Raw genomic sequence first — 13,345 nt, 5'->3', positions numbered from 1 at the left:
TTATTTTATTTAAATAAAATAAATAAGACCCTGAATCTATTTACCCTGGAACACCTAACGGAGTTGTTTTTGCAGGAAATTTTTCTATAGCATATCAACACCTGCTTTCTGAATATGATTTTTGACTGGAGGCTTGTTTTTGAAACCAATGTTTGTTTCTTTTTGATCATGATGTTTTCATACATGGGAAACTATGCAAATGAGCAGTCATACAGGCCTCTTTTTTTTAACTTTTTTTTATTAGTTTCAGGTGCACAAAACAATGTAATAGTTAGACATTTATCATTTATATCCCTCACACAGTGACAACCCTCCTCCCCCATCCACTACCCCTCTGACATTTTTCCACTGTCTCTATTCCTAATGTTGTACTCCGCTTCTTGTAACTATATATATGTGTGTGTGTATATATATATATATATATACATATATATATATAAAATTGTAGTTGACATTCATTATTGTTCAGCTTCAGCTTCAGGTGTACAGCACAGTGATCAGGCATCTACGTCATCCCTGAGGGGGTCTCCCTAATGAGACAAGTGTCCATCAGATACCCTACAAATCTTTACAACATTATTGATTACATTCCCCAAATTGACTTTCGTATCCCCGTGGCAATCTTGTGGTTACCGATTGTGCTTTCTAATCCCCTCACCTTCCCCTTTATCCCCATGCCCCCTCCCATCTAGCAACCCTGTTTTTCCTTTATGTCTCTGAGACTGTTTTTGATTAGTTCATTCATTTATTTTCTTTTCTTTAAATTCCACATATAAGTGAAATCATACGGTATTTGTCTTTCTCTATCTGACTTATTTCACTTAACATAATGTTCTCTAGGTCCATCCATGTTGTTGCAAATGGTAAGATTTCTTTCTTCTTTATGGCTGCGTAATAGTCCATTGTATAAATACACCACAGTTTCTTAATCCAGTCATCTACCGATGGGCATTTCGGTTGTTTCCATGTCTTGGCTATTGTGTATAGTGCTGCAATAAACATAGGGGTGCATAAATTTGTTTGAATTAGAGTTTTGGATTTCTCCGGATAGATACTTAGGAGTGGAATTGCTGGATCATAAGGTAGTTCCATTTTCAGATTTTTGAGATACCTCCATACTGTTTTCCATAGTGGCTGCACCAATCTGCAATCCCACCAACAGTGCACAAGTGTTCATACAGGCCTCTTGTTGGACTTTATTTTCAGCTGCTCTTGAGGATGACTGCCTTATCTATAAGTCAGGGAATCCAAATATGGTGCCCATAACTGATAAGAAGCCTAATTTTATTTGCATGGATAGCCATACTCCATAGACAATCCACTAGCTTCTAGCAACAGGGTTTGTTTTTTGTTATTGTTTGATTTTTCTTCTTTTTTTTATTATGTTAAAATACACATAAAATTTAAATGTACAGTTCAGTGTTACATTCACATCGTTTGCAGCCATTACCACCACCCTCTTTTCATCTTGTAAATCTGAAACTCTGTACTGATTAAACAATAACTCCCCATTCTCCCCTCCCCCCAGCCCTGGGCAACTACCACTACTTTCTGTCTCTATGATTTTTTTTTTTTAGGGGTACAGGACTTTGTTGGGGAACAGTGTGTACTTCCAGGACTTTTTTCCAAGTCAAGTTGTTGTCCTTTCAGTCTTAGTTGTGGAGGGCGCAGCTCAGCTCCATGTCCAGTTGCTGTTACTAGTTGCAGGGGGCACAGCCCACCATCCCTTGTGGGATTTGAACCGGCAACCTTGTGGTTAAGAGCCCACTGGCCTATGTGGGAATCGAACCGGCAGCCTTTGGAGTTAGGAGCTCGGAGCTCCAACCACCTGAACCACCGGGCTGGCCCTGTCTCTATGATTTTTAATTACTCTAAGTACCTCATATAAGAGGAATCATACAGATTTGTCTTTTGTGATTGGCCTATTTCGCTTAGAATAATGTCCTCAAGGATCATCCATATTGTACTATGTGTCAGAATTTCCTTCCTATTTAAGGCCGAATAATATTCCATTGTAATATTTCACATTTTACTTATTCATTCATCACTTGATGGACACTTGGGTTGCTTCCATGTTAGCTATTATGAACAAATTCTGCTATGAACATAGCAGTGCACAAATATCTCTTTGAGACCCTGCTTTCAATTCTTTTGGGTGTATACATAGAAGTGGGATCGCTGGATCATATGGTAATTCTATTTTTAAGTTTTTGAGGACCCACCATACTGTTTTCCATAGCAGCTCTACCACTTTTGTTTTACATTCCCACCAACAGTGCACAAGTGTTCCAATTTTTTCACATCCTTGTCAATGCTTGTTTCCTGTTTTTTGCTTTGTTTTGTTTTGATAGTAGCCATTGTACTATGTATGAGATGGTATCACATTGTAGTTTTGATTTGCAATTCCCCGGTGATTAGTGATGTTGAACATCTTTTCATGTGCTTATTGGCCATCCCTATATCTTCTTTGGTTAAGTGTCTATTTCAGTCCTTTGCCCATTTTTGAATCAGGTTGATTGTTTTTCTGTTGTTGAGTTTTAGGAATTCTCCATATAGTCTGGATATTAATTCCTATGAGGTGTATGATTTGCAAATATCTTCTCCCATTCTGTGGGTTTCCTTTTTACTCTGTGTTTAGTGTCTTGTGATGTAAAAAATTTTTAAATTTTCATGAAGTCCTGTTTGTCTGTTTTTTTCTTTTGTTGCCTGTGTCTTTGGTGTTATGTCCAAGAAATCATTGCCAAATCCAATGTCATGAAGCTTTTGTCCTATGTTTTCTTCTAAGAGTTTTATTGTTTTAGATCTTATATTTAGGTTCTTGAGCCATTTTGAGTTAATTTTTCTATATGCGTTAGGTACAGGTCCAACTTACAGATAGCCAGGCTCCGTGGACAATCTACTAGCTTCCAGCGTCAAGTTTTTTAAAAATTAATTTTATGGGTATGTATAGAAATGTGCCAGGCACTGTACTAAGTGCTTAGGTTAGAGCAGTATTCAAGGGGAATCTGGTCCTGTCATCATGGAACTCACAATCTTGTGAGGGCAAGATTTTTGTGTGTTGGAATTTTTTAGGAAGGAAATGCTGGAGATAATGTGTTTTCCTTCTTTCCAGAGAGGGGGTGGGTCATGTCTCTGGGAGCAAATGGGTGTATAAGTAAGGGTTCCTGTGACACTTGAACACTGCCAAGGACCATGAAAGTAGACAGATGTGGGCTCCCTTGCCTGAGCTTTGGCTCTTTGAGGAAGTTCTCAGAATATTGAAGAGATCTTTGTGGGTATGATCTTGACCACTGGCTAAAGCTCAAAGTGGATCGGAGTCTCTTCCTCTGCTTCTCACGGTGTGCCTGGAGACTCTTGGGAGAGAGGCTTCTCCATGTTCATTTGGGTACACTCCAAATAGATATAGTGAAACAAACTCTAGCCTGGAAGTTAGAAACCTGGGACCTCGTTACAGATTTGTCCTTAACCATCCTGTGTGGCCTTGGAAAGCCACTTCCTCAGGATTTCCTATATCTTTAAAATGGGGATAATGATGCCTGTTCTACTTACTGTTGAAGTATTATTAAACTAGCTGTAAGGACCAGGTGAGGGAATATCCTCTAAAGCAGTTTTATATTGTATTCATGTAAGGAATTAGCTGGATTTTTATTTGATCTACACAAAAACCATGAGAGGCAGGCATGTCAGGTTTCATTACTTTTATGTGGTCTCTACCTCAGTTAAGTTTACTTATTTATTTTGGAATGTATTTATTTATTTTGGAATTTATTTATTTATTTATTTTTAACCCATGTAAGTAAAACCTCTCTTCTCTGAAACTGACTTGTAGGACCCATTTTCCTGCTTCTGAAAGGAAGAAATGAGAACCAAGGATACATTAGAGATTATCTGGTCTTACACCAACCTTCCCCCTCCTCCTGAGTTCCTCCTTCCATCTTATACTTTACAAAGAAGAAAACTGCAGCTCAGGGAGAAAGGAAAATTTGTGCAAATTCAGACATTGAATTAGGAGTCAACAATAAATCGAGGTCTGGTGACTCCAAATAATTACCTGAGGATTTTGTTAATAATCCAGATTCTTGGACCTCATCCAGCCTATTGAATCAGAATCTCCGAAGGCTACAACTACCATAGTATATTTTTATAACCTCCTCAGATGCTTCTGATGTGGGGGACAGTGATATGGTAACACGGTACCTTTGAAAAGTAATTATTTAGATCAGTGGCCTTAAACTTTAACAATTGTATACATAAAAGAATTTTGAAAAATTATGTAACTCTTCACACATTTTAAAGTTCATATTTAAACATTTTATCATAAGATTATATAATTGCAAAGAATCTAATTTCCAATGTGTTTTGTATTGTATGCATGTGTATATTTTACATATCTTTTTCAAAACGTTGGAACTACAAATTAAGCTCATATAATTTATAGAAAATGTCCACCATAGAACCTAATTTTTATAGTCAGTTCTCTGTCAATATAATCAACTAAATCAGATTTACTTTCTATTAGAAAATACCTATCTTCTTTTTCAATTCAAATAAGTATGTTAACATATGACCCTGTGAATACTAGTAAACTTTTGAAGTATAATTCTAATAAGGCAAGTAGTCTTGCCATAAGTTTGTCACCTGAATGAATTAAGATGTGACTCTTTTCAATATTGATTTCTTACAGAAGTTCCCCGAATTGCTTTCTTGGGGCTCTCCCTCTGAAGTTATACATTCTCAAATTGTCCCTTTGGCACTCTGAAGAGTTTTTTTTGTTGTTTGTTTGTTTATCTTTTTACCTCTGCATTGTACAGGCATAATAAAGTTTGAGATAAGAGAGATGGCATTTTTTAATAAAGTGTGAGAAGAGTATTTGTGAAAGAGAAAGTGGGGAAGAAGAACCAACTCAGATAGACCAATGTTAGGAAAGATTACATATGGAAGTTGAGAATCTGCACACTTATTCTCTTAAAACTTAACCTGCTCATGTACTCTAGCTTGAAAACATAATGATTTAAACTGTTCTATCTACCTAAATAACAAAGAACCATTGTAGTGAATGTTTTTGAATGTGCTTGTTAAAATTGCGAGACCTGATGCACATGTAAAATGGTGTCCCTGGCTGTTCTTCCCCCTTTCTTTTTCTGCTCCAGGCATGCTCCTGTTTTAGGCAGCATCCGAATTCTGTGATAATAAAGGATCTGAGAGGGCTGCCCTCATTCACTTGTTTTGGGTCAGGTTTAGCATGGGGCACAGGATGGTAGGAATGAGTGTCTATGATTTCCCTCCTGTAGTAGTCGTGAGTGCAGTGGGAAAAGGCAACTTCTGTACTGGCCCAGGTCTGCCTTCTCAACAGAGAATGGTGCAGAATCTGTCTGGTACCAAAGCCACCTTGGCCAAAGGGAACAGTCACAGAGTCCTTGGATCAAGGCCTGAAAATAGTTGGCAGGAGGACAGGGAGCAATAATAGCCCAGATTGCAAAGCAGGATCCCACAGCCTGAACCTCAGATCTCGGGGCTGCTTCCAGTCTCTTCCATGGCATAGAGTCCAGCACTGAGCCCACTGTAGAGACTCAAGAAACTCTTCCTGAAACATCTCCAAATCCCATTCCACCAGATTTGCACTCTTCCTCTCTGTGTCTACTGTTTCCCCTGCCTGTCTAGCCATCTATCTTATTTGTTTGTATGTTCTTTAATCCCCTCTGTCCTTCTATATTTCCTTACTCTGATCAGCCTGGATCTGACGGATCATATGAGCAGAGAAGTTTGTTCATTTATGCATTCTTTTATCCATGAATTTCAAAATTATGTATTAAGTATCTACTCTGTGTCAAACTTTGTGCTAGGCATTGAGGAGGAAAGAGATGAAAAGAGATCCTGTCTGTCTTTAAGGAACTCACAGTCCAGTGAGGGAAACAGATGTATGCATATGACTATAATGCTAAAAATAAAATAGATAAGTGCCAAGTCTTTAGGCAAATAGAGACAGTATGAATGAATGAATGAGTGAGTGAATGAATGAATGAATGAATAGTGCTAAGAGACAGTCTTTCTGGAAAGGAAGATTTGTAAAGATGTCTGTTTTTCCCCAAATTAATCGATGTTTATTGAAATTCAATAAAAATCACTAATGTTTTTAAATTTGAGATATAATTCATACCATACAGTTTACCCATTTAACGTGCGCAGTTGGATGATTATTTGGTATATTCAGAGTTGTGCAACCATCATCACAATTAATTTTAGAACATTTTAACCACCCCATAAAGAAACCCCACATTCATTAGCAGTAGCTCCTCATTTTCCTCCAACGTTCCCCAGCTCAGCCCTAGGCAACCTACTTTCTGTTTCTATGGCTTTGACTATTCCAGACATTTCACGTAAATGGAATCATACATTATGTAGCATTTTGTGTCTAGCTTCTTTCATTTAGCATAATCTTTTCAAGGTTTATCCATATTGTACCATGTATCGGTACATCATTCTTTTTTATGCTGAATAATAATCCATCATATGGATATACCATATTTTATTTATCTCTTCTTCAATTGATGGACTTTTGGGTTGTTTTCACTTTTTGATATCATGAATAGTGCTGCTATGATAATTTGTGTACAAGTTTTTATATAGATGCATGTTTTCAATTTTCTTGGGTGATTACAGCCACACTAAAATCCATCCTTGGTGGACTTCAACCCCACAGTTCTCATGACTCCTGCATAATGATTTTCTTCCTTATGCTAATTTTGGCTTTGAAAACAACACCCCCTTTTGGAGGCCATGTCATTTAGGAGGAGAGTGCCCTGAACTAGAGCCATCTAGACTCTAGAACTAGTCACAGGTGACTATTAATATTTAAAATAATTAAAATTAAATAAAATTAAACATTGAGTTCCTCTGCCACATTTCAAGTGTTCAATGGCTATATGTGGCTTGTGGCTACCAAACTGGATAGCACTGCTTTAGAATAACGCTGCTACAGGTGCCACGTGATCTGTGCTACGTGCTACGTGATCTGTGATTCAGTCTTTGGGGTGTGCCTCCTTCCACCTCCTCCTCCAGCTGTTCTCCCTCCTCTCCATGGCGAGGGCAGGAGTACCCAGAGGGAACATTAGGCCGCTAATTGGTCAAGTTATGTTGCTCCCACTCCCTGCTCCCTGGGTGAAAGGAAAAGTGACTTGAGGGTGTATTTATATCTGAGTGCCTCACGCTTGTGCATTGCTTTCTAGATCATAGAACATATTATTTCTTAATTTTACCAAATCAAAGAATCTTAAGGTTGGAAGGGCCTTAAAGGTCATCTCAAACGTCAGTGAACATAAACCACATGGGTTATTTATAAAATTAAAATTCCAAGGACTCCACTCTCTGGAGAATTAATTAGTTCATAGCTGTAAGGGTTTCCCAGGCCCAAGCTGCACAATCCTATGCTGCAGCTATGTGGGGTGGGACCTTGAAATTTGTGTTATTAACTCTGTCTGACCATACTTTGATACACACCGGTCTTGTTTGGTTCCAACCACCTCATGAAGTCTGCTCTTTGGTATCCCGGCAAATCCCAGATTCTACATGATATCTCCAGTGTTAGGGAGCTCCAGAGAGTTAGGGTGCTCCCGAAGGAGTATTTTCCATCAATGGACCGCTCTGACAGAAAGGCTTTCCTTATATTGAAGTCTCCCATTTGACCTAGCTCTTTCATTTATAGTTACGTAACCCTAGTCTGCTTCTTTCCCATAGTCATCCTTCAAGCTCATTCATTCATTCAGAAAATATTTATTGAGCACCTGCTATATACAAGGGTCTTCACAAGGCACTGGGTATTCAGTAGTAAACAAGACCAACTTGGTCTCTGTCTTCAGGAAACTTACTGTCTAGTAGGGGAGACAGACAATTAGCAAAGAAAAAGTAGATGAATAAATAATAAAAATTATAGCTTGAGAAAAGTCCTATAAAAAATAAACAGTGTTGTGATAAAGAATAATAGGAAGAGCTGATGCTACTACTTAGGGTAGTCAAGGAAAGACTCACTAGGGAAGTGACATTTAAACTGAGATCTGAAACATGAGACAGAGCAAACCACTCAAAGAGCTGGGGAAAGATAGTAAAAGAACATGGCATGTTCTATCAGTCAGAAGGCTAATGTGTTTGGAGCCTATTAAGTAGAATGGAACAATGACAGAAAATGCGTTGGAGAGGATACCAGACATAGGAGAAGTATGCATTTTCTTCTACATGCAATGGAAACCTTTAAAGGGTTTTAAGCAGGAGGTGATATAGTTTGGCTTATGTGTTTTAATAGATCATTCTGTATGATATATGGGTTGGAAGGTGGTAAGAGTGAAGTGGGAGACCAGTTTGGGACCATTGTAGTTATCCAGGCAAGAGATGAGGGTGGCTTGAACTAGGGTGGAGGCAACAGATATACAAATGTTTGAGACTTGGTATCATACCAATAAATGTAACACCAAGTGGAGCTGATAGATCACAAGGAAAGTTAGGTAAAAGGGACTTGGGAGGTAGAAAGAACTTTCAGCTTTGGGGTTGGTGGGGAAAAAGAGACACTAGGGAAGACTTCATGCCACATGTTAATATAGAGCACCTGGGTCTTGAAGGGGGTGGAGACCAGGAGTGCTCTTCATAAGGAATGGTCAAGAATGTCCTCACTGAGAAGCCAACATGTGAGCAATAACTCAGATGGAGGGCAGAAACCATGTGGCTATCTGGGAGAAGGATCCGCCAAGTAGAGGGCGAAAGTTCTAAGGTTAAGTGTATTTGGTGTTTTTGCCAAGCAGGAGGCCATGTGGCTGGAGCAGAGAGGGAGAGGAAGAGAAAATAGGAGCATGGGAGGACAGAGAGGTAATGAGGGTCAAGGTCATACAGGAACTAGTACCGTGTTTCCCCGAAAATAAGACCTAGCCGGACCATCAGCTCTAATGCATCTTTTGGAGCAAAAATTAATATAAGACCCGGTATTATATTATATTATATTATATCATATTTATTATATTTATTATATTATATTATATTATACCCAGTCTTATATAAGACCTGGTTATATATTACGTTGCATTATATTATATTATATTATATTAAGACCTGGTCTTATATTAAAATAAGACCGGGTCTTATATTAATTTTTGTTTGGTTCCATACCATATAGCCTCCAGCTAAAGAGGAACTTAGTTTAGTCTACAGCAAGGGTTCCCAATTGGTCGCCCACCAGCTAACTCTCTCATTAATAGTTTTATTTGACCACAGTGTTTAAAACTTTTAAAAATTAGTTGTCAACGATTAAAAATTCAGAAATAGATTCCAGGCCTCTCTTAACAAGTGAAAAAATGGGCAACGTTGAGCCTTTATTCCCAGAGGGCAAAAGTTGACAGGAGCTAAGTTTAAGCACTAGACGCCTCCTTTTGTCAGACCTTGTGTTCTCCAGTTTTCCAGTCCCTGCCCCTCCCTACTACCCCCCAAAACTTAGACTAAGTGTCATTGCACAGGCACTGCTGTTTTCTCATAGAAAAGTTAAGAGGAAAGTCCACTATTTCTTGTCTCTATTAACCTTTTTCTTTCATATGGTCTGCTTTACTCATTTATATTACCTGCCTGGACCCTGTTGAGTTTTGAGTTTGCAACTCCCTGTGTAGAGGAGAGTCCTGGATCCTGAGTCCTAGGGCCTGCTGTCCCGCAGCCCACCATGTGCCCTCGAGCACAGCAAATGGCCTCTTGGGGTCTCTTGGGAGTTAGGAGACTAAATTGGATGTTCTTTTGAAAATTCTAACATCCTAGAGGGCTTGGGATCTTGCGGTAGGCCAGTACTCTGTTCCGCCCCCCAAACAGCCCGTTGTGTATGTCAAAGAAAGAAGACACTGGAAGGAGTAAGGTGCCTATATCAATAATGTATAACTTGAGCCCAGAGCCAGGGAGAGGAATGTACACTGTGGTGTGTGTGTGTGTGTGTGTGTGTGTGTAACTGGAAGTGGGTTCGAATAAGCTGTTGTATAGGTTTGTGTTTATCTGTTCATGCGTACTTTCTATTTTCCAGGCTCTATTTTAGGAGCTAGGGATGTAGCAATGGACGAGAGAGAGAAGGTCTCTGTTATCATGGAGCTAATACTCCACTGAAAGTCACAGATAATATACTAATAAATAAAATACATGAGCTAATTTTAAATAATGGAAAGTTGCATGAAGAGAATGAAACATAATGATTTGGTAGAGAGTGTCTGGAGGGGCAAGCTGTGCACACAGGTGGATACAGGTGTGCAGTGCATGTACCTGCAGAGAGGCCCACGTCTGAGTCCTGGATCCACATAGTTATGCTTATTTGTGCCCACGTGTGCTTACAATATTTTATGTGTTCATAGAGGTGCTCTATTATATTATGTGTGTGAGTACACACAGGCAGCTGGAAAGCGGTATGCATGTGGAACGTGTGCGTGGGTACGTGGCATATGTCTACATTTAGCCGTAACTGGAGATCTTCTGAAGTTCCTGTGGCACTCATCCGTGGGCCAGTTAAGGAAATGACTGTTTTGCCTCTGGCATTCAGGGCTATTTGCCAACTTCCTCTCTCCCTGTTCCTTCCCACTTTAGAGCGCTCTCTGTGCTTGGCTCCTCTCAGCCCTGGGGGCGCTAAGCCAACGAAAGGATAGTAACTGACTCATCTGAGCCAGGAGCTGGAAAGAGGCTGATAATCTTCTGTGTAACCTCCAAGGGCCTGGCTTCTCTGCTAGTCTCTGTCCTTCACACTATGAGGGGAAAGAGTCCGAACTTGAAATCAAAAGACCTAAGGATCTATTCTTGGCTCTGCCACTTATTGTGTGACCTTGGCCAAGCTATTACATCTCTCCAGGTTTCATTTACCTCCTTCGTAAGTACTCTGGGTAATGTAATATTTAGGGAGGGCCATGTGGGGTGCTATGCCTGAAGGAGAAGGGAAGGCATTCTGAGCAGGAGCAATGGAATGACCAAAAAAATGTGGAGGTGTGCCTTTGTGGGTAAGGGAAGCCAGGAGGAGCCCATTTAGAATAAAACTCAAACTTCTTACCATTGCCTACGAGGCCCTATGCGATCTGACCTATCTCTTATTCTTACCCTCCTTCTTGTTCACTATGCTCCAGCTAAACTGGTTTCCTTTCTGTTCTTTGAGTAGGCCAAGCTCTTTGCCACCTCAGTGCCTTTTCAAATTTCAATATTCTCTCTGCCCAGGATACTGTTCCCAAGAATTCATATATTAATAGTTGCCCACTACTCATTACTCAGGACTTAGCTCAAATATCACCTCTCCGGGGAAAGGTCTTCCCTGACTATCTCATTTAAAGTAGTTTTTTTCCTAATGTTTATCATTATTTAAAATGCACATATCCTTTGACCCAACAATTTTACTTCTAGTAATTAATCCTACAGATATATTTGCAAGTGAGTAAAATGACACATGAATAAAAATATTCATTGAAGCATTTATTAGATAAATTATGGCACATACAAACAGTGGACCATTATGCAGATAAAGAAATGAAACAGCACTGTAAGTCTTGATGAAGAACGACATCAAGGTATATTGTTAAATTTTTAAAAAAGCAAGATGACCAAGCTCTATACTTAAACTTTGTGCAGTTTATTAGATGTATATTATACTCAATAAAAAACAAGATACAGAATAGAGAGTATGGTATGCCATCATTTGTATAGAAAAACAATGAGCGTGTATAAACATAAATACATGTGTATATGCTTGTCTGACAGGCCTGTCCTGTGGTTAAAGCAGCCCTTTCCCATCTCTGCCCACCTCATGCTTGGTTGGGGACTGTGAAGTGCTTACCTCTCCTCTGAACAGCATTAAAATTTAATTTTTTACACTCAATTTTTAAATTTCCATCTCCAGTGATATTCCAAGGACCTTATGGAAGACGCTAACAGTGTAGCCTTCTTCAGAAGTGATAACATTGGTCACTCCACACTAGTTCATTTCCTTACACCTTCCATCCTACTAGGAGTGGCCTTGTCTACATATTGACTATTTTCTGGAAAGTTATACAACATGGGGTAACAGTGGTTGCCAGTTGGCAGGGTGATTGGGGTGGGAGGGAACTTCTCATCACATATCTTTTTACGTGGTACCATTTGTGTTTATCACTTATTCAAAGCATCATAAAATTGAAAAAGAAAAATCACTGGGGGAGAGTATCGTTAAATCTTCACATATAATCATGAACATTCCTTAAGCTGTCTTTTAAAAAAGTATTTCTCTTCAAATAATGTTTATCATAATCTGAAATTGTCTTGGTTGTATTTGTTATTTGTGTATTTCTTGTACTATCATTGGATTATAAGCTCCATGTTGGCAGGGATCTTGCTTATCTTGTTCATCAGGGCCTTATTTCTATATGTGTATGTAGCACATAGTAGTTGTTGAATTAAGCAAATGAAGGAATGACCAAAGAAACCATGTTGAAGCCTAGGCAGGAGTGTGAGGCATGACTGAGGAGATAGACAGACATCAGCTGACAGAGGCCGGTTGGTGATTCTCAAACTTTAAACGTACATCAGAATCACCTACTGATTCTTTATACCAGCTTGCAATGAAGAAGTGGATTCTTGGACCCTGTAATTCTGATTCAGTGTGTGTGAGTTTGGGCTCAGGAGTCTACATGTTAACAAGTTCCCTAGGTGACTTGGGTGCCAGTCACCTGGAGACCCCACTTTATATCTGTGATATAATTTCTCCTTAATACATCCCTAGGATGGAAGATAAAAGGACCATCATCCCATTTTATCAACCTAAATGAGGCTCAGAGATGAACAGTACATTTTTAACGACACATAACTTGTGTATAAAGTCTACCTTGAAAGACTAAAGTATCTGACCAATCAGTCAAAGGTGTGGTGGTAGAAACTATGCTCTTACTTGATCTTCCAATAGGGTTAAAAGGCCCACACTGATTGTAGTGTATGTAACTTTTGCCCAATTCCAGAGATAACACTATGATGATTAGCTAATTCTACGCTTTGAGTATGTGTCTTCTCATGGAGACGGCACATACTCAAATGTTGGATGTGTCAGAAAGTCTCAGATCTAGCAAAAATGGTTTGGGTACACTGACTTCATACCTATGAAGCAATTTTTTTCTATGGCTTCTATCATACAGAGAGAAGAAAACACCTCAGTAAGTGCTTTTATCTGTTGGGATGACGCATAGCACAATGAAAGCAAATATGGTTCTGGAATTCAATAGCTCTTAGCTGTGTGATCTTGGGCAGGTTGCCTTAACTTTCTGGGTTTCTGTTCCCTCATCTTTAAAAATGGGGATAAGTATTATGTACATCACATATTTATTAAGATTAAATA

The 13,345-nt window shown here is 39.1% G+C and overlaps 1 protein-coding gene across 1 annotated transcript in view; it reads left to right on the top strand.

Moving 5' to 3' along the window:
- ACSS2 (acyl-CoA synthetase short chain family member 2) overlaps positions 1 to 13,345 on the top strand; it is a 46,717-nt gene that overhangs the window by 16,459 nt on the left and 16,913 nt on the right. The window lies entirely within an intron of this gene.

The sequence above is a fragment of the Rhinolophus ferrumequinum genome, chromosome 23, assembly GCF_004115265.2.
Source record: "Rhinolophus ferrumequinum isolate MPI-CBG mRhiFer1 chromosome 23, mRhiFer1_v1.p, whole genome shotgun sequence".
Taxonomy (NCBI): domain Eukaryota; kingdom Metazoa; phylum Chordata; class Mammalia; order Chiroptera; family Rhinolophidae; genus Rhinolophus; species Rhinolophus ferrumequinum.
Note: the sequence above shows the minus strand (reverse complement) of the source record. Positions and strands in the feature narration are given on the sequence as shown.